Raw genomic sequence first — 20,992 nt, forward strand, 5'->3', positions numbered from 1 at the left:
TTTTCACATAATATGGCCAAAATTGAAAAATCACCTTTCTGAGGCCTCTATGCACTCGATTGAGCTCAAAATGTGGTATCTTATGTAAAATCACGCGAGGAACACGAATCCGGTGCCCGTTTGTTGATAGGACAACCCAAACAGATGTTATGACTGTTTTTCAGGTTTTGTAGTGGTTTTTACTTTTCTTGGGGTTTTGGTGTTCGGCATCGATTTTCGCCAATCCGATGAGTGGATTTTATAGATAAAGGACCAATCTATCATACTACGAGATAAAAAGTTTGTGTACGCCGCGTGAAAAGCAGTGGCGCTGCAAAAATTGAAAAACCGTCATTTCTGGGTAGTTTTAGATCAGATAAGCCACCTTTCGCGTGACCGTCTCCGCCCCATATTCAGTCTAAATATTGTCCCAAGTGATGTCAGAGTTGGTGTGAAATTTCACCGCTGTAGCTCAAGTAGTTTGGAAATGGCAGCTTTCTAAAGTTTTGCAATCACGTAAGGCATTTACTTTAAGTAGAATTGCGGTAAATGTGAAGACTTGTCACAGATCGGGTAATAAATGAGATAGATGAGTGCGTCAAAGTTCTCTAGGCGTAATTTTGGACAAGGAATCCGATTTTGCCGGTACGAAGGCCCTAGGTGTACTCTAAAACTACGTTTTCGTGCGAACCACATAAAAATGGCCATTTTTCCAACTTCAGAGTTCGCCTAGGGTCTTCGTAGCAGCAAAATCGGATTCCTTGTCCAAAATTACGCTTAAAGAACTTTGACGCACTCATCTATCTCATTTATTACCCGATCTGTGACAAGTCTTCACATTTACCGCAATTCTACTTAAAGTAAATGCCTTACGTGATTGCAAAACTTTAGAAAGCTGCCATTTCCAAACTACTTGAGCTACAGCGGTGAAATTTCACACCAACTCTGACATCACTTGGGACAATATTTAGACTGAATATGGGGCGGAGACGGTCACGCGAAAGGTGGCTTATCTGATCTAAAACTACCCAGAAATGACGGTTTTTCAATTTTTGCAGCGCCACTGCTTTTCACGCGGCGTACACAAACTTTTTATCTCGTAGTATGATAGATTGGTCCTTTATCTATAAAATCCACTCATCGGATTGGCGAAAATCGATGCCGAACACCAAAACCCCAAGAAAAGTAAAAACCACTACAAAACCTGAAAAACAGTCATAACATCTGTTTGGGTTGTCCTATCAACAAACGGGCACCGGATTCGTGTTCCTCGCGTGATTTTACATAAGATACCACATTTTGAGCTCAATCGAGTGCATAGAGGCCTCAGAAAGGTGATTTTTCAATTTTGGCCATATTATGTGAAAAGTTGTCAGAGAAAACGAAAATTGCCCATAGAATCTGAACGGTGCATATTTCGGCCCAAAAAATTTGTGGCCTTTCTTAGACCCACAAGGACTACCTTTGACCAAAAAATGGAGGAAATCGGCATCGGTCGTGTTCCACGATCGGACTTCTTAAAAAAAATGCCTCTATCGTAAGGGAAGGTGGGGTACCATGTGACACGGCCACCATGTGACTTTGGCTTTTTCTCCCAAACGGCTTGCTATCCAACAGCGGTAAGAAGACTGAAAGGAAGGTATCATGAAGGAGAATCTACGTGCAATAGGTCGTGACTCTCCTTCGAAAAGGACGGGAGTGGTAGCGATCAGAATTGGAAACCGTCTTAAAATAGCTCATTGGAAACTTTTTCTATTTCCCACCGCGTCCGCTTTTTACCTTTAAAATACATTTTAAGGGCATATGCTCTGCAAGATGTTCTTCTTTGATGTTTTAAGCGCAAAACAAGCTTTGGCTCGATTCTCTACGGCATAAACTTTGAGCGTTATTGCTGTTTCCCCTAAAACTGTTGATCTGGGCACCATGTGACACCACTGTCATTCGCTATGGGATTCCACGATTCACTCAGTTGAATGTGTTCAGTCTGTGACATTTGTACACTAGTAACTAAAACCTTTATTGCTCGGGAACCAAAGATGATAAATTGATTAACTCAACGAAAATAAAAAGCTGGAAGACTTCTTCGTTCATTCTTTGCGTATACACTGTTAGAAAAAAAGTCCGTAAATTTACGGAGAAAGTTACTCTAATTTTGGGAATGGAGGCTCCGTAAATTTTCCATCTTTTTACGGAGATTTTCCATATTTTTACGGAGATTTTCCGTATTTTTACGGAGATGAACCGCATTTTTGCAGAAATAAACGCATTTTAACGGTTTACTTCCCTCCTTCTACCTCCGATGTTAATGCAAACAGTGGTCTTTAAGACGAAAGTGATATTCTCCAAAACTGTTTGAAGATCCACTTGACAACATGCCAGGATCGGATAAATGGACGGAAACCCAAAGGCGAGGTCGCTTTAGGGAAGGCTTGGAACACCTAATCAGTTGGTCACCCAACCCATCGATAACGTGAATTAGTCTGTTCTTTTTGATATGTAGGGCTTCTATTTCATTTATATACATAACTTCCATATTTTTACGGAGAAAATCCATAATTCAAAAAAACGGAGATCTCCGTAAAAAAAAATGGACAGTCTCCGTTAAATTTCCGTATTTTTACGGAGTTTGCTGACAGTGTAGGTACACTGTTAGAAATTTTGTCGTAAATTAGCGACAAAAACGTCGCTAATTTTGATAGTGACAGAAATCGTTCTGAAACTACTTCGTCGTAACTGAACGACGAAAAAATCATTTCTCTACGACAATGTCGTAATCGCGATTACATATTTTGAAATCTGAAATCCCCGAAAAGTTGATGAAAAGTTGCAATTGTGCTCGCTTATTTACGATTTGTGTCGTTCATTTACGATTCATGACACAAATTTACGACAAGATTCGTAAATGTACGACTTAAGTCATAACTGCACGACATATTCAAAAGATAAATTACGATCGTTCGTAAAATTACGATTAAGTTGTAAATTTACGACTTAATTCGTTTCAAAACCGAACGTCTCACTATCAAAATTAGCGACAACTATGTCGTAAATTTACGACTCAAGTCGTATATCTACGACTTGAGTCGTAACAAAATATGTCGTTTTAAAACGACATAATTGTTCTACAAAATGTCGTAAATTTACGACGATTTTTAACAGTGTACGCTGAATAGTATTTAAACCCAGACAAAAGGCCACTGTCACATGGTACACTAAGGCTGTCACATAGTGTACTACGTGGGGTACGAAGTGACACTTTGACTTGGCCCATCCAACTCGGGATAACTCAGCAACCAAAACAGATAAATTAGAAATCTCAACAGAAATTATAAGGTGAAGAATCATTTTGTTCACATGTCTACTTATGGATGTAATGTGATTGGTATTATTGGGTTGACGGGCATTTAACAAAAACCGTCACATGGTACCCCACCTTCCCTTAAGCATTTTTGGCCCGTCCCGTTTATTTTTTGTAAAAAAATGACGAAGCTGTGCGTCCGTCCGTCCGAGGACTTCCCGGGGTCCGATCTTGACCAAATTTGGTATGCAGCCTCCTTAGGTGATCCTAGGAACCGCCCGGTGGCAGCAAATCCGATCCGAGCCCCGGGGGCGCTGCTGCAGGTGCATCGTGGTCTACATGGGGTCGAGGAGGATTTCGGCCACGGATACAGCTAGAAGGGCATGTAGGGGTATTTTTGGAATCAGGGCGACAAGACAAAACCAACGGTGCCAGTTATAAGCGAATCGGAGAAGTTCCGACCCGGGTTCAAATCCCAGTGGGGTATATTTTAAACATTCTTTTTATTCGGGTTTTTGCATTTTTTCTGATTTTTTTGAGGGTGCTGATGATGAAAATAACATCTAATTGACCCCAGACTGAGTTCAAATCACATCAGGGTTAAACATAGGCGAAATTCGTACATTTCTGAATGTACGGGGACGGGCCAAAGTTGCCGATCGCTACTTTTCCTGTTATTTGAATTAAAGTTATGAATGTAGTAACAATAAATTATTGTTGCAGGTATCCCTAGCAATTTGCATTGTTTCAATGTACGGAAAAACAACTGTATTTTTTTATTTATTTACTTAGCTGAAATCAAATGTGAACCTTTCCTGTTATTTCTGATGATTTCCCGAGAGAAAATTATAGGCTGCAGATTGGCTGCAAGCTGGCTCCCTCCAGGTTGCTTACAACGCGCGGATGGAACTCGGATGGCTGCAGACATTGGCTGTATTCGGACATACGTCAGCCAAAATACAGCCATCCGCAGCCGGTGCAGCCTCTCTGGCTGCACCTGCCAGCCACTGAAGTGTCCCTTTGGAGCTCAGTCAGCGCTCCCCCGCTGCTCTAGGCTGCACCCCGTAGCCTTCAGGATGCGCCAGACAGCCTTCCTTCGCGAGCCACGCTGCCCCCAGCAGCCACGAGGCTGCGAGGCACTGCTCTAGACTGCACCCCGCAGCCTTCAGGATGCCCCAGGCAGCCTTCCTTCGCCCGGGCCACGCTGTCCCCGGAAGCCTGGAGGCTGTGAGGCGCTGCTGTAGGCTGCACCCCGCAGCCTTCAGGATGCTCCAGGCAGCCTTCTTTCGCCCGGCCCACGCTGCCCCCAGCAGCTATGAAGCTGCGGGTCAGAGCCACATCTCGGCCGCATCCTGCAGCCTCGTGGATGCCATCGGCAGCGTCCATATCGCTACTAGGCTTCACTCCTTAGTTCATGAAGGTCCCCATGAGGACCTTTGAGGGTCCCTGTTACGCCCTTTGAAGTTCTATGGAGCCCTTTTTAGACGATTAGTAGATTTTCTAGGGTCCGAACACCGTTCCGGATCCAAATCTGCCAAGTAATTTCACGTAGGACTTACCGTTCCCGAGATACCAAAGATAACAAAAAAGTTTCCCGATTTTTACGAAACTTGCATGGCTTATGTATGTTAACGTATTCAACTCAAATATCAGCATACCACGCACCCAGTCTATTTTTTTCTATTTTTTATAGCCCTTTCATCAAGGAATACGACCGTTGCCTGAATACCGCCAGCATCCACCATGCTGCAATCCGTAGCCTACAGCCATTGCAGCCTACATGGCTGTTTAGTCCTGCCGTAGCCCGGCTGCATCCAGCAGCCAACACGCTGCGACGCGCAGCCTACAGCCATTGCAGCCTGCGTGGCTGTAAAGTGCAGCCAGCACGCTGCGACGCGCAGTGCGCAGCCTACAGCCATTGCACCTCGCGTGGCTGTAAAATCCAGCCGCGGCCCGGCTGGCGCCGGCAGCCAACACGCTGCGACGCGCAGCCTACAGCCGTGGCAGCCTACATGGCTGTAACGTCTAGCCACGGCCCGGCTGGCGCCGGCAGCCAACACGCTGCGACGCGCAGCCTACAGCCGTGGCAGCCTACATGGCTGTAACGTCTAGCCACGGCCCGGCTGGCGCCAGCAGCCAACACGCTGCGACGCGCAGCCTACAGCCACTGCAGCTAAGTTGGCTGAGCGTGGCAGCGTTTATAGGCTGCTTAGGGCAGCCAAAAGGCTTCTGTGCGCAGCTTCTGAAGCGTTTCACAGCCAAAGCGCTCCGTGAAACAGCCAGACCAGCCACTGCAGCGTGCATGGCTGCAAGTCCAGGACGTCGCTATGGCTGCGACATGGCTGCAAGGCAGCCACGGCAGCCATGCATACAGCCAAAAAACGGTCCATACAGCCATGCGTCAGCCGTGCGTCAGCCTTTCTGCAGCCTTCTATTTTTACTCGGGTTATTTACGTAATGCTCGTTCTGCTATCTGACTACAGCAGGAGAATTGATCCAGGAAGCGGAAGAAGGGAATAACTTGACTTATCCCCAAATTGAGTTTTTATTTTATTATTGTGCCTTAGAATGGTTTCCATCATTACACCAAATTATTTGACTAAATTCCAAGCAGTTTAGGAGAAAATCCACATGGAAAAAGGGTATAACTCAACTTAACCCTTTTTACGGTCTAAATTTCATTGGAAAATGGAGATAACTCAACGGAAGTCCACATGAGTCCGTTTGACAAATTGGCAAAAGGACATAACTCAACTTGTATTTTTATGAATCTAGTGTAAAAAGAATCAACTCAACTTAACCCCCCCTTAATTTTAAATTTCAATTTGGAAAAAAGAGCTAAGTCAAAAAAATACACCAGAGTAACATACACTTTATGCAGACTATTGTTCCACTTGACTTGTCTCAAAATTCCTCTTTGTTTAGGAAATATAAGGTGAGCTGACTCTGTTTTCCATTTCAACGGAAAGTGATAAGTCGCAGAAATCCTCTACGGAGTGACCTTCCACTTTTGATTTTTTTCCAAAATTTTACTAATGTTTTTTGAAATTATTAACATCTGCAACATTCATTTGTTATGTTTTAGTTATCCCTGCTAACAGTTTTTGGTTTCTCCTGGAAAATGGCCAAAATTGAGTTATCCCCTTCTTCCGCTTCCTGGATCAATTATTTTGTAGACATGTATATCCTTCTTTAACATTGTGTTATATGGAATGAAAATCGTAGTAACAATTGGTTTAGTTTGACACACTGTTCGAAATATTCTGAAAATCCAGACAACTTCACTACAAACCTAACTGTCTACTAAGTAAGGGAAGGTGGGGCTCATTGGGACGGATTTTTTCTTGGCGCTCTGAGCTACAAGTATGTTTAAGGGATCGACACTGTAGCGAGATCGGCTATTCGAGATATTTGGCCTCGAATATTTTTACATTTCGTCATTTCCACTAAAAATGCCAGATTTTACTCGTTTTTTGGCTTTTTCAAGAGCAACGTTGTGAATCCGAACTTTTTCTTGACATATTCTGAAAGCTGAGAATGAGAGCTACAAATTTGCTTACGGGGCCCACACTGTAGCAAGATCGGCTGTTCAAGATATTTGGCCTCAAAGAATTTTATAATTCATCATTTCCACTAAATTGTCAGTTTTGCGCGCCCCTGCGTGTTGATGCGAGTTTTTTGACCTTGGTTCCGACCATTCGTTGAAAAGGTCTCATCATGACCTACCCGATTCAGGAATAAAAAAACGTTAACGCTAACGTGAAAGCAGATGATACTGACGAGTATGTTAATTTTAGTGTATCGCAATTCATGATTAAGGGGGGACATCACTCCAAAATGATCAAAAATTGCAACTTTTTTTTATTTGTTAATATTAAAGATTATTCTTTTCTGCGTCGAATGGCGTAAACCGCATTCCGAAATTCAAAAAATTGCAGTTTTAGGAGGTTATGGGCCGCAGACATGCATAGGGGAAAAGCCCAGTTTCCCCAACTTTGATCGCGTTTTTCTCGGAACATGAAATTGCAAACGGTTGCAGGCCTCTAGGGCGCAGTTTTTGAGCTACAGCGGGGAGATTTAGCATGGAAGCTCCTACAACAAGCCGCTATGGTGGGTAGCAAAATAATTTGCATTGGTCAATTTTTATTATTTTTTTAACGTTTAAAATTGAACAATTTTGACCAAAAAAATTGAACAATTTTTTTTGGTATGTAACAAATACAACTTAAAATGATTTTTTAAATGTGATTGAGGTACCCACCATAGCCAGACATCTCAGGAAGGCTGTCACCAAATTTCGTTGTTCTACGTCAAACCGTTTGGCGTCCAGCGCTGCAACAGTGCGAAATGGTCTAACCTAACACTCAAAAATGTGTTTTCAACGAAAGCGCTATACTGCCCTGGCGGATTGACTTTGTGTTGTTTTGTACTTTATCTGTTAAAATATGAACAATTTATCTCTTTCCGTTTAGTTTTTATGACGTTTTTACAAAAGCACTGTTTTTGGAGTGATGTCCCCCCTTAACACGTGCATGGTTTGATGGACGAAAATGTTAATTCTGATTTTACAATTGAAGGTTCTGTGCGAACAAGTTTCTTATATGCAACGCTTGACCAGCCGCCCTATCAAGTTTAATCCCACATTGTGCTTGAAGCACATGAAGCACCAGAAGCCATGCTAATACGACAACCAATTTTAATATTTTGAATTTTGAAAATTTGAATGGTGCAAAGCAAAGAACGGGAGGATACGATTAAAACAATATAAAGGTTGTGTAAATGTAAAATTGATCGTTCAACCGCTAGAGGCGCAAAACCGCAAAATCTGTAGACGCCGGGACAGCCTCCGCCTGTGTAGAAGAGTATGGGCGGGTTGGGGCTGAGGACCGAGGCGGCTGCTCAGCGCTGCTATGGCTGTTGGGTTGGGTATCCGATGCCACTGCCTCTGCCACAACTGCTACGTACTTCTCGCTACAACTAACTGCTATGTGCTATTGCTGCATTTGCACTTGCTTTGGTTTACGTCCTTTTGCAAAACTGTTGGCTGCGATCGAGAGTCAAAGCCAGCTGATTTTACAATCATCTGCTTCATTCCTGAATCGAGTAGGTCATAACGGGACCTTTTCAACGAATGGTTGGAACCAAGGTCCAAAAAAAACTCGCATCAACGCGCAGGGGCGCGCAAAACTGACAATTTGGTGGAAAAGATGAATTATAAAAATCTTTGAGGCAAAATATCTTGAACAGCCGATCTTGCTACAGTGTGGGCCCCGTAAGCAAATTTGTAGCTCTCATTCTCAGCTTTCAGAATATGTCAAGAAAAAGTTCGGATTCACAAAGTTGCTCTTGTAAAAGCCAAAAGACGAGTAAAATCTGGCATTTTTAGTGGAAATGATTAAATGTAAAAATATTCGAAGCCAAATATCTCGAATAGCCGATCTCGCTACAGTGTCGACCCCTTGAACAAACTTGTAGTTCTCATTCTTAGCTTTCAGAATCTGCAAAGAAAAGTTCGGATTCCCAAAATTGTGGATGTAAGAGCCAAAAAACGAGTAAAAAATGGTGGAATTTGAGGCGTTTTGGGGCATTTTTGGCGTTTTTTTTACAGTTTTTGACCCCTATATGACCAGGCTATGATCGGAAACCACTTTTCCCACCATGAACCATCATCCCTTGTCCTTATAAATCGAAAAAACCGCAGAAAGAGCCATGTCGCACTTTTCGCCTTTTGGCCGCACTGTGCGAAGGCGCCTTACCCGGGCGCTCTCGGGTCGTCCGTGTCTGGCAAGCCTGGCTGCAACTGCTTCTCTGGACGGAGGTCACTTGACGTGCAGGCAGTGCACAGTGCGGGCGTGTTATTTCATTATCTTTGTGTTTCGTGAACAGTGAGTTCGTGAAAATGGCGAGTGCGGAGGATTTTCTTGAAGCAAAACGGCTACAGCAGCAACAGGACGATGAAGCAGTTGCGGCCCTTCTGCAAGTCATGGGGACACCTCCTGCTGTGGATGACGACCAGCAAGTTCTGCATCAAGAGCCCCAGGAAACAGAAGAAGAAAGTTTTATGGATGACATTATTCAAGAGGTTCTAAACGACCCTAGCGATCTGTCGTACAGCGGCGTACCCGAAAAAGGCAGTCGAGGAAGCGGAGATTTACCGCTGCATGCTGTGCGACGTTTCAAGAAAGAAGCAAATCCAAGTTTGAAGAATCCAAGTCACTCGCCCCAAGTCAAAGGGGGCGAACTGACGTGTTGAGAAGGCGCTGTGCAAGTGTCGTGCGGGTTGCCTGAATACCCCTCATGTCTGTGACGTCAGTACCCAACTGCTTAGAGGCCTAGGTCTCTACCAACTGCTCACCCGGCCAACATACCCAAAGGAAAACATCGGACACGATCGGACACCGAGAGAGGTCCTACACTGTTAAAAATAGTTGTTTTAAAACAACAACACAGTTACCAACCTCGACAACGCTGTTGTTTGTGAACAAGTTTGCTTGTTTTGAAACGACGAATTCGTTGCTAATTATTTTAATGACTTATGCTGTTTCAATACAATATTTTGCTGCGTACAAACAACCCTGACAATCTAAGAAGTGGTTACTGCGGGGTAACCGGGACTCTACTAGGTCTGTGACCTAATCGGCAATAAAAATTGATGCAAATAAGGCTGTCAATCGGTTTACAAACATCTTGTGGACTAACAACGCAACTCGTTAGTAAACAACAAAAGTCATTTGAAAACAACTTTGATCGCTAAGAAAATTAGCAACATATTTACTTCTAAATTACAACATAATTTTTAACAGTGTAAATTTTGGGGTTACCCCAGCAGGTATACAGTCCCACCAGGTATAATCCCAACAGGTATAATCCCAACAGGTATAATTCCCACCAGGTATAATTCCCACCAGATATACACCATTTAATTTTAATGTTATTTACACGGATTCCCAACAAGTATAAATCCCAGCAGATATACACCCATTTTATTTACCTTCTTTGGAATTAATTTGCACGGCACGCTAGTTGAACAGCGCCTCTCTGTTTCTAAAGTCGCGAAGCCCCAGGTAGATTTTCTTCTCATCTAATGGCCGAATTTGCAACGTCTGTTGGACCTTTATTCGTTTTCCTTTAGAAGACGTCTGCAAACAGACAAACATTGGACGAACCTAGTGTTGCTCCTGCCCCTGTATACAGTAGCGCAACTTGAATAACGATTGAAACGCGAGTTGCGTACCCGGCCGAACAAGCAAGATTGATTATGTGACTTTCTAAGGTGGCTAAAACGGCCCCTACGCACGGAATCACCCACCCGCTAGCGAAGGCAGTTTCATTGGGAGTGCAATTCCTGCAGGGAATGCGCTCGAGTCGAAGCTGTCATCATGCCCCATTGTAATCAGTCATTTGGTTGTTTTTCTTCTAATGTATTCCTGGTGAGAATTATACCTATTGGGATGTATACCTGGTGGGAATTGTACTTGCTGAGACACAAAAAAATCTAATATTAATACGTGTATATCTGGTGGGATTTATACTTGCTGGGAATCCGCGTATAGAAAAATAAAATAAAATAGTGTATATCTGTTGGGAATTATACCTGGTGGGATTATACCTGGTGGGACTGTATACCTGCTGACATCACCTCTAAATTTTCGTTATGTTCTGGCGTAACTTCGACCTGGTTCAACCCCAGTGACGCTTGACTTACTGACAGCCCTCGCATACAATAACATCATGCCATTCTCAGGTCATATTTCACAGTTTCTGATCGTCAAGTTGGTATTGAACTCGCCGGGTGCTGGGCCTCCTAACCTTGCAGATATGTATCGGGTACGTAGATAAATCTTTATGAGTAGATTTATTTAATAAGGACAGGTCCTTACAGTGACCCCTTTCGATTTCCGCGCTTGATGGCTTGGCAGATTGCTTACCTAAGTAGATGTCCAAAAATAAAATATTAGGTCGGTCGAAGCCTTCTTGGCCGAGTAATAGGTAACTTTGTTTTTATTTCTGAAAAAAAAAAAAACTGGGTATTTTGGGTATTTTTTATATGAGACGTAAATTTTGAGCCAGGTGGATGAAAATTTGTTTTCTGGTGCAAAATTAAATAAGGAACACCTTGGTGCCCTCGGAATTGATCTATGACCAATACTTTTGGAGATATCGGCCTCCAAAGTTGAAAAAAGGGGCCAAAATGAAGCAAAATACCCAAATCTCCCAGGTATGAGAAACTTTCTGTACTGCACTATCAATTTCTCATACCTGGGATTGGCGCAGTGCAAGCAGACGATTCGAAAAGTGAAGTGTAGTGATCAGGACAACTTTTGTCTCAAATATTAAGATTTCCTTGTTTATTGTGGTGTGGGCCATGATATGTGGGCTCCTTTATCAGTCAGGGAGTTTCTCCTGATAAAGGACTGACAAAATCAATTGGCTAATGTGTTGAATTCTTCATCAGGTTAGTAAAATGAAGTAAGGGGAATAGTCAGACTGAAAAGGTTATTTCGTATGGTGGAAATGGTCTGCGCAAGCATAATTTTACTCGTTAACCCAAAATCTCAACGTTGAAGTTAAAACATACAAAAATATGTCTCTGGACCTGGAATGTCTGATTTGAATTGATGTTTGGGGGTCAATCCCAAGCTCAGAAGTGATCTTAGAAGTGAAAACATGCACTCTTGGTTCATGCCGTTCAAGTTTCGATACCAAATTTAGCCCCAAAAGTAAAAAATGTGGACCGATCCATAGTTAGGAAGCTGGGCCGGAGTTGAAATTTTGTGGGCTTGTTCGACTAAGGATAAGTGACTTTTGAAACAAGTATCGTCAAAATCGAAGGACCAGCTTTTTTTGATGCATCCATTTTTGTGAAATTTTCATTGATTTTTCTTAATATTTTCCAAGTTTTTCAACTTTTTCAAAAATAAATTTTTCTTATGGATAGAGTAGTCTTTTGTGAAGACAATGAAACCTGGCTGGTCACTATCTGACCACAGATGCTCTGTGGACAAAAGTTGCGACATTCAAAGTTGACAAAAATTTCAAATCGCTGTAAAATCTGAACGGTTTGGAGTTGGACCAAAAAATTTTGCAGGGTGACTCAAGGGGTCATACTGAGTGGATTCCCAGTCAACATTTCAACATTCTGAAGATGTCCTTGGAATATTCTGATTGGGACACAGGATACTCCCCGGACGACATTCCTGGCACATGCTCAGGAGTAGTGAATGTATGTTTTGCCATAGTCCTGGGAATATCCTCAGGAGTACTCTCTGGTACATGCTTTGGGGAGATGGTTGGGACCAAGGGGGTATTCACTCTCGAAAATGGTCAACCGACTATTACCTTTCCGGAAGTATTACACCAATTACACCTAATACACTTTTCATTACAGAGCTGAAATTTTAAGCGTAAAACAAGCTTTTTTGGACATTTCGGGCTATTTTAATTTTTATAAGAATGCGGCGATGCGTCCCTTTTATTGGGTGCAGGTTTTGTATGCTTTATGTTACTCTATCAGAACCGAAAAACTTTTCAAAAAGTTCCAAAGGCAACAATGGTCTAAAAAGAAACGAAATTGCCACTTATTTTTCCTCCTTGCTGCCCTTATTACCAATTACATTACAAAACTATTACGGATCAATTACATAGCGGACAACCGACTATTACCAGAGTGAATACCCCCTTGGTTGGGACCATCGCAGCCCGGGGCAAATGAGGTCAAAATCAAATCTCGACTATGTCATCGTTCATTTCGTCCAACCTCCTTCCCACCGTCCCAACCAATTCGCTTTCTTTGTCCGAGATTCGAACCCCGATCCTTCATGTTATGAGCCCGTTGCGCTGCCAACTGCGCCATGGATGAGCTCTGCGAGACCCTGCCGCCGCGCCGCAGGTGACTCCGGAGGCTGCCCGCCGCGCCACCCGCAGCCCGAAGTGGAGGGGGGAGAGGGCGGGGCTGGCCGGCCGGGGTCGCCTGGACTCAGAGTCCGGCGGTTCCGGCGGCACCTCTACCGCTGTAGATGGCTCATTTCTCAGAGGACGGACTTGAAATTTTCGCGACGCTAATGAGCGTCACATGCGCACCGGCAGGTATTTGAAAGGGCCTAAATAAAAATATGGGTGCAGTATGCGCTGATGCATCGTCGGCGAGAAGGACAGCGCAAGCGCTGAAATTGAAAGCTATGGGTCCGAATTTTCGAACAAAGGGTAATTGACATGGTGAAAATATTTTTAAATCCTAATTTTGGGTGAGCAAAATTAAATTTCCGCGAAGCAGGGTGAGCATATGCATTTCAACCAAACATCAGTTAACGCAATTTGGATAGAAACTAAGGGAAACTCATCTCACCCGACTTTGGGGTAATACAACCTCATTTTGTGCAATGTGTGCGTTGCTTAAAATGTTCAGGGGGTTTTCTAGGGACTTGAAAAAGTCAAAGTCGTCCGAATGTTCTGATCTGACATCCCGGGGACATGCAGTCCGGATGAATCACAGAACGGTGCACGTGAGAATGTTCTCAGGACATGCGGAAGAGGTGCGAACCGGGACTATACCGGGATGGTCCTGAGCGGGAGACTAGTGGGCACTCAAAAAAATTTCAATACAAAACTCTGTAACATGGTTACGCAGTAATTTCCACTACAAATGTTACAGAATTTTGTATCAGCACTGATACAAAATTTTGTATCACGCGTTACGGTAAACTGTTTCCCGGTTACAGAATTCTGCAATGCAAAAATCAGAAAAATTTGTCGTTTTATAAACAAAATTGGAACCTCAACGATGGTTCATTCCTACACATTCGCTCCGTCGCTCCTGTACTCCCGAACACCCGGAGAAACCGAACTGCGTTCTCCGGAACCGAACCCCGGTCCCTCGGATTGCCAGCTCGGCATGCTACCGCTTGCGCCACGGCGCCGTGTGAGGAGGCACGCCTCAGACTGTCGATGACACCGAGCGGGCACGCTGCATGCCCAGGTAGTGGTGGGAAACGAGCCCTGCGGCGCGGCGGTTAGAGTTCCTGGCCCGAAGCTTCTGAAGTACCATCCCCCACGTTAGGACTTTTCGCCCGATCAACTGTCATCTTAAAATTAAGCTCGTAATTTGACTTTAAATTTGCGTTATTAATTTTTGCATCAGACGATATGTAAACTTGTAACGATATGTTATGGTTTTCTGTATCAGTTACAGTTATTTGCATAAAGATCGCATTTTTACGTGGAACTATATCACTGATTGTGAATATTGAAACGAAAAGTACAGAATTTTGTATCAGTCTTAGAATTTTGAAGCACTGATTCGTAAATTCGTAACATTCTTGACGTGATACAGAATTTAGGATCAAGGATACAAATTTTTGTATTCGACTGACGTGTTACAGAATTTTGTATCAAGATCGTAACAAAATCCTATATATTATTTTTTAGAGTGGACATCGTCCGGGCTGTTGATGTTCTGAGGAAGTCCCCACCAGGATAACGCCAGGAGTATCCCGGCACGGACCTCCCTAGAATATGCAGCTGTGCTCTTAGGTGTGAGTGTCCCGCCTGGAAGACCAGGGGAATATTCTCGGGAGTATCCCGGTCGAGACATGGACATTAAATGTTGACAGGGATTGACACCTATATTGGCCAATTCCATCACCGTCGATTTCGGGGGGTGCGATGGTCTGGCGTGGAATTACCCAGGTGAGCTCTGAACCCAGAATCACCAATATCGAAGGACCACCTACTTTTGCAAGCTCTATTTTTGTGAAGTTTTAATCATTTTTCTTTTAAATATTTCCAAGTTTTTCATCTTTTTCCTAATTTTATTACTTATATGGATACCATAATCTATAGGTAAGCCAATGAAACCTGGTTGGTCCCTTTCTCATTACACACGCCAAGTGGCCAAGGAATGCGACATTCAAAGTTGACAAAAGTTTCAAATCGCTATAGAATCTGAACGGTTTGGAGTTGCTAAAAAAAATTGCAGAGCCACTCAGGGGGTCATCCTGAGTGGATTGACACCTATTTTGGCCAATTCCATCAGGGCAGGTTGCGGGAGTGGGGCGGGGTAGGGCGAGGGATAGCACGGGTACAGCTAGACATCCCAAGAGAGACGGAAGACTGCGCGCCAGAGTGGCTGCCTACCTCCACGGGGCGTCTCAGCCGATTCGCGCGCACAGGTTCAGTAAAATTGAGAATTCTTGTGTTTAGAGGCCGAAACCCAACTTTTTCTATATACCAATCGAAAGCTTATGAAATTTCGAGTAAATGAGTACACATTTGACAAGTTAAAATGCTGCCGTTTACTTATTTTCTTAATTGGAAAAACTTGTAGTGCAAATTTTCAGTTTTAGAGGCATTTTTGCGAAGTTTGGCACCCACTTACCCGATCGGGCTCATATTGGCACCGTTAGATTCGTCTTAAAATTCCCTTTCGAATGGTATAAGCGGCATGCGTGTAGCTCATCACCCTTAGCTATAAAGCTCAAAAATGTGTATTTTGCGTAGCTAAAATTTGAGTGCAGAGTTGTTTATTGGGGCCTACACCCTTGCAAAATGGAAAATATATGGGCACTATATGGACAAAATATATGGCCCAACATGTATTGACGTCATAATTGGAAAAGATAATTTAGCAAGATACTTTTCCGATATAAAAAATATGTGGCAAATATATAAATTTCATACATTGCTCTATATGTGGCCATATATAGTGTGAATACACCATGGAGTCTGACGACTCAGAGACTTCCTTTACTACTATAAAAGAATGTAAACTTCGCCTTGCGAGGACATCCAACTGTGATCCTGCCGTGGTCACCTTGAAGAACTTTTCGCGCTACGCCCAAAAAAGACGTTTAAAATTTCCGAACTGTTCCAGTTCACTTGTAAAACATGATTTCTCAAAATTTCTTGGAGACTTAAACGCATGGAAAAGAACCTTTCCCCTGCTCAATATATGGCGTCAATATATTTTACAATATAAAGTCATGTTGAGAAATATAGCCGCCTTTCAACAGCCAGTGCCAAGATTTTAAGAAAAGTTAGTTGAAAAGTCTGCCCTCACCTAGAGACCCTCCCGTCAGAGATGCGCAAAGGGGGGCCCTCTCAGCCAATCACAGACGACTGGTAGTCCCATGCGGAGCGGGAAGCCCGAATTCGCCCCGCGCGAGGCTACGCAGGTCAGCATCTGGTGCGGCACAGCAGGTATACGGCGGTCGCCCGCTAGCCTGACTCAGGGTGCCTTTGACTACACGGGACTACCAAGCGCTGGCTTGCGCATCTCTGACGGGAGGGTCTCTACCCTCACCCTGCCCCAGCCCAAGATGGGGACCGTGTCAGATATTGAAACATATATCTCGCGAAGATAATATTATATGGGGAAATACATGCAGTATATATTAACGGGCACCAACATATACCCCCATATATAAACCACGTATTGCGCAAGATAATTTGCAATATATTGAGCAAGATACAATTATATTGACAATGCATGAAACATATATGGAGTCATATATTGACACATATTTTCCATATATTTTCCTTTTTGCAAGGGCAGCTCCTAAGGGAGGGCCACACCCACTATTTTTGAATACAGATATGGAAAGCCCATAAACTGAACTACAATTTAGCTTGGTCGGAAGTGCAGATTTGGATTTTCTATTAGGGTACGCAGGCTCGTGAAATATGGCTTCATTTTCATGTTTTTCGCAATTTACTCCCCTGGTAATCACGCTAGACCAAATATGAGGGCAGATTCGGATTCCTCGTCGCATTTTACGTCAGAATACCGCATAAAAATCGGACAAAAAATAGCCTTGTTGAGCCAATTTGAAGAAATTACAAGATTTTTAAGAGTTAAAAATTAAAATGCCGATTCTGACGAAACCACTTGACATATCGACCTAAAAATTTGTGGGCATGTTCCTGACCACTAGTGCTACCTTCGTGCCAAATTTGGTCGAAATCGTCAAAGGTCACCCAGGTCCGTGTAAATCTTATATGGAATGACCCTTTGCAAGTTAAAGTATGCACGGCACCGTTCATTTTTCAGACAGTGTATCGAGGCGAGATTTGGCAATGTTGTATGTCCTTGGCTAACCATACGCAAAAACTCATCGTTCAATATCAATTTATCTAGTCGCACTAACAAAAAAAACTACTTGAAAACTTGGTGAAAGGTGCAACTTTTTGATAACGTGTTAACAAGGTACCCTGTGGCAAAAAGGTACGAAAAATCCTGTTAATTTTTTTGCCAGGATTCTCCGTAGGCTCTTACAGTATTCTCCGTAGGGCCGCACAGTATTCTCTGTAAATCCGCACAGTCTTCTCCGTAGGACCTCGAAGACTGTATAGTCCTACGGAGATCACTGTGCGGTCCTACGGAGAATACTGTGCGGTCCTACAGAAAATACTGTAAGAGCCTACGGAGAATATTGATAAGGGGCCTACGGAGAATTACCACAAGCTGTTTACAGAATTTTCCGTAGCTTTTTGCCACAGTGTAGGTGCATGCCAGACCGTGCCTTGTCGTAACAGGCTTCACGATGCTGCGCCAGTTTCGACGATCCACCACGCCTAACTTAATTTTAGTGACAAAAAATTCATCAGCCGAAATTGGGTTACAGGCCTTTAGTCGCCCAAATTTGGGTAACGCCGTCGGCGACGCTGTGAGCTTCCCGATGGCGTCCTTCCGGGGCCACCACGATGACCGGGGGCCTAAACGCCACATTGGGTCATCGTGGTGGCCCCGGGAGACCGTCATCGGGGAGCCTACGGCGTCACCGACGGCGTAACCCAAATTTGGGCGACGATTTTATGTCTGCCCAAAATTTGGTCACCACGGGCTCGTCACCCAAACTTGGGCAACGGTGCGTGCGTTAGCCAAAGAAAGGGCGATGGTGGTGACTCTTTCATTAGGTATTCGCTAGACAGTGCACTGTCGTAACAGGCTTTCAATGGTGCGCCAGTTTTTTGCAATCCACGCCTGTCCTTAACTTCTGCCTTGGCCTGCAGCGCTCCTTGCTTACCTCAGGCAACCTTTTTCAAGGTATGACCAGTGAACGAGAAGTGCTCAACGCGATAGCGGGTTTAATTTGATTGTGCTAGAAAATTCTGCCTGCCGCGGTTCAAACTTCCGCAAGGGGGATTTTTTAAGTGATTTCGCGCATTTAAGTGGGGTATTCCAACGGATCCTACGAGCCAATAGACTATTCTAGTCGTGGCTGAGTGAAGAACAAGAAGAATCACAAAAGACGCTATTTAGGGCATTTAAAGTGAATATATTTGATGAAATATGTTGCATTTACTAGAAAATATGTGAATTAACTTCTACCAAGCAAGGGGACTTCACTGTTAAAAATTATGTTGTAATTTAGAAGTAAATATGTTGCTAATTTTCTTAGCGATCAAAGTTGTTTTCAAATGACTTTTGTTGTTTACTAACGAGTTGCGTTGTTAGTCCACAAGATGTTTGTAAACCGATTGACAGCCTTATTTGCATCAATTTTTATTGCCGATTAGGTCACAGACCTAGTAGAGTCCCGGTTACCCCGCAGTAACCACTTCTTAGATTGTCAGGGTTGTTTGTACGCAGCAAAATATTGTATTGAAACAGCATAAGTCATTAAAATAATTAGCAACGAATTCGTCGTTTCAAAACAAGCAAACTTGTTCACAAACAACAGCGTTGTCGAGGTTGGTAACTGTGTTGTTGTTTTAAAACAACTATTTTTAACAGTGTTAAGCATTTGAAGTAAAAGTGCAAAAAAGTACACTTTTGTGATTCTTCTTGTTCTTCACTCAGCCACGACTAGAATAGTCTATTCTTGAAACGGCATCGAAAAGCATCTCACGGCACCCTATTCTGTCCACCTGTAAGACAACTTTACAAGTGTGTGGTCGCTTTGGCTAACAAATTCAAATATTTGACGATTTTTGGCATTTTTCCTAAATAGAATTAGTTTTTCAACCGGGTTTTCACGAACGCTACCGACAGATTTGTCCGAATGCACGCGCATCATAATTCGATGCCATTTTAAAACAAAACTGCAACTTTTGGTCGATATGCATGGTACAAATATTAAAAACCGAGGCTTCGTGGTGAAGTTGTGTCCGCTAGCACAGCCTAGGTTTATTCATCTTTTCCCAGTAGGTGCACTTTTCTCAAGTTAACATTGTGCGTCTCGTCTTCTTTTCCGGAGTGATTCACGCTTTCGTGGGGCTCCTTCGTAATGCAGAATCAACTCGATAATGCACAGGGATGCCAACTCCTCATCGAAGTGGCGCAAATAATGCCCCCTTTTCCAGGAGGGAACATTTTTTGGCAGCAGCTTGTGGCCAATGAGGGGAGCGTTGTTTACGGCTACAGTTGGCACGGGGTAAGAGCACAGTTTAGAAACAGGTTCCTTCGCAGATTTACTCATCACCTTTCGCGGGGTGACGTGAATCCAGTAAACATGAGATGGCTTTGCTCTACGTCAGAGGAAGTTGTGTCCGCTAGCACAGCCTAGGTTTATTCATCTTTTCCCAGTAGGTGCACTTTTCTCAAGTTAACATTGTGCGTCTCGTCTTCTTTTCCGGAGTGATTCACGCTTTCGTGGGGCTCCTTCGTAATGCAGAATCAACTCGATAATGCACAGGGATGCCAACTCCTCCTCGAAGTGGCGCAAATAATGCCCCCTTTTCCAGGAGGGAACATTTTTTGGCAGCAGCTTGTGGCCAATGAGGGGAGCGTTGTTTACGGCTACAGTTGGCACGGGGTAAGAGCACAGTTAGAAACAGGTTCCTTCGCAGATTTACTCATCACCTTTCGCGGGGTGCACCCTCAGATTCTTATGATGAAAGGGCCATCGTAACATACGTTGAAATAAGAACATACGTACTACAATAAAATTCATGCATAATACGATGAAATTCATGCGTAATACGTTGATATACATGCGTAATACGATGAAATTCATGCGTAATACGATGGAAAATTAAGCATATTATGTATGTTCAAATTTATGCGTACCTTACGATGAAAAACCATCGTAATACGTATAAAAACGATCATAAGATGTTGAGTGTGTGACGTGAATCCAGTAAACATAGGGGCCGTCGACATTTGCGACTTTTCGATTTTGACAACGGAATAGCACTCAAAAGTTGCGTTTTTTAATGCTGATTTCAGATCTGTCCTCGGTTTTGCGATCAGACAAAGCTTTGATGACCCTACCGGCCGTTTTATGCAAAAAAGCGGTGTTTTTCATGTTTTTACTGTGTTAAGGCTCCCGGACAGCCTCCACGTCGTCGGCCAAGGTAGGTGACCGTTGAGTTGTCTTCAGTAGCATAAAAATCGACACTCTGAGCCACGAGGGGGCGTGGGTCACCCCTCTAATGTGCCAAGACTTGAAAAACTGAATTTTTTTTGGGCGAAAATCACTCAATTTTTTCCACTTTTTCACCGTTTATCGACTATTACGAGAGCCCACGGGCCCGAGGTCATAACTTACGCAGACCAAAAATGTCACTGGGTATAAGAAAGGTCCCCACCCCTGCCCGGGCCCGGGGGGGCGCTGGGGGAGCGAGAGAGGCGGTGTCGAATATGTTAAAAAAGACCAAAAACAGCTGATCGGCCGCCTGGGACAGGCTGTTAGGGGATGGGAGCGTGTCGCCGCGCCGGTCATGACGCTTCGCCCCCTGCCCGCCCACCGGCCTGCTAGCCAGCCGGCCTGCCAGCCC

General features: G+C 43.7%; 1 protein-coding gene across 4 annotated transcripts in view; it reads left to right on the forward strand.

The window, feature by feature from the left end:
• The window catches only part of LOC117640573, a 63,091-nt gene that overhangs the window by 31,301 nt on the left and 10,798 nt on the right, over positions 1–20,992 (forward strand). The window lies entirely within an intron of this gene.

This window comes from Thrips palmi, unplaced genomic scaffold (genome assembly GCF_012932325.1).
Source record: "Thrips palmi isolate BJ-2018 unplaced genomic scaffold, TpBJ-2018v1 HiC_scaffold_12, whole genome shotgun sequence".
Taxonomy (NCBI): Eukaryota; Metazoa; Arthropoda; class Insecta; order Thysanoptera; family Thripidae; genus Thrips; species Thrips palmi.